Source organism: Sinocyclocheilus anshuiensis, unplaced genomic scaffold (genome assembly GCF_001515605.1).
Source record: "Sinocyclocheilus anshuiensis isolate Anshui unplaced genomic scaffold, SAMN03320099.WGS_v1.1 C32881172, whole genome shotgun sequence".
In the NCBI taxonomy this organism is placed as follows: Eukaryota; Metazoa; Chordata; class Actinopteri; order Cypriniformes; family Cyprinidae; genus Sinocyclocheilus; species Sinocyclocheilus anshuiensis.
The window spans coordinates 1-1,661 of NW_015621225.1; the positions used below are offsets into that span (position 1 = coordinate 1).

Here is a 1,661-nt window from a genome sequence, read left to right on the forward strand (position 1 = left end):
CACACACACACACACACACACACACACACACACACACACTGAGCTGCGGCCCAGTTCATACACTCTTGCACTATTATATGCTAATCTGTAGTATGTGATTAATGAGGATCCCAAAAAGTGCACTTCAAATACACAGATGATGCACTTAACAACCACCCCCTCCCTGAATTTCACCTTACTACTCTTACTATTACTGTTATATGGCAGAAATAGTGTAAACTGTATTCTAGTGTGTGATTCTGAAATATGATGTTGGACCATGCACTCAACAGTCACAGTTTTAATTACGTAGATGAGAGATACCAGACTGACTACAGAGTGAAAATAACCTAAAACTCATAGTGATGGTAGATTACCTACAAACTGTAGTCTGTTACTGTTTGCAAATTACATGTTAGCAATGTAATCTGTTACATTACACATTTTAGGTAAATAATCACACTACTTTTTGATTACTTTGATCCTAATTTATTTATCACATTGATTTGAATAGGATAATCTTGTACCCTATTGATAATAAAATACTAATAGTAAAATCTCAAACTGGGGTTCATCAGTTGATGAATAGCTAAAAATTATTTAAATCATACAAATATAAAAGGAAAATAAACAAAAACAAATAAAAAAAAAATAATTGTATTTTATTAGCTGCATGTCATGTGACCATTAACCCATAGACATGCAAATAAAAAAATATTGACTTAGCTACTATAACCGAAAATGACAAAAAAAACAAAAAAAAACACAAGAACAACAACAACAAAAACAACAACAACGGTGAATCCCTGCATTACATGTAAATATAAAACTATGAAAATGTACTGTTCATTAATGAAGCTTCTTTCTTCAGTACATCAAGAAGAAAAGTATAGTGGAGCAAGACTCTTTGTATCAGGTGAGAATCAGATAGCCTACGTGAGATATCAATGAGCCAACGATCACGATATTAAAGATGTTAACGGAGCGTTTGATGTTTTCCAGCCAATTAACAAGAGCGGCCAGTCGACGTACGACATACTGACGCAGCGATCGACTGAAGAAGGTCGATCTGGAGGGGTGAGTGATGACAACTTGACACACATCACATCACATCACATGACGGACAGCAGCAGCCTGTGATCTACATGTCTGTGTTTCACAGGGACGCAAGCGAGGAGACGACAGCACTTACACGGTAAGAGCTTCTTCATCACAGGAAGGAAGTTTATTAGCAGCGCGTTGAGAAGAATAATCCATCTGAAGCGCGTCAGTGACCACAGAGGCACCTGCGGCACTTTCCACCGACGATGAGACGCAAAACCACCATCAGAAACCCCATCAGATCAACCTGCAGAAACTCAAACTGAACGTTACAGGAGCCGCTTTAGCTCAAACGCTTAAAAATAAAGGATCTTCATTGACATAAATTGTTGCATGAAGAGCTTAGAGCTATTAAGAGTGATGGATGTTAAAAATAAAAGTTTTCACTGGATGCAATAAAAGAACCATTTGTGGTTCCCCAAAGAACCTTTCAGTAATCAGTTCTTAATACTACTAAGAACTAAGAACTAAGAACTTTTTTTTCCTAGCGTGAGGACCATTTGAATAATCTAGCTGGAAAGATTCCACAGATGTTAAAAGGTTCTTCATGGAACCATAAATGCCAATAAAGAACCTTTATT

At 36.8% G+C, this 1,661-nt stretch overlaps 1 long non-coding RNA gene across 1 annotated transcript; it reads left to right on the top strand.

Moving 5' to 3' along the window:
* The first annotated feature begins 755 nt into the window (after nucleotides 1–755).
* On the top strand, nucleotides 756–1,354 carry LOC107683147 (uncharacterized). Its single transcript, XR_001633673.1, has 3 exons — nucleotides 756–895; nucleotides 982–1,056; nucleotides 1,142–1,354. It is a non-coding gene; the product is annotated as an uncharacterized LOC107683147 (long non-coding RNA).
* Nucleotides 1,355–1,661: the final 307 nt, after the last annotated feature.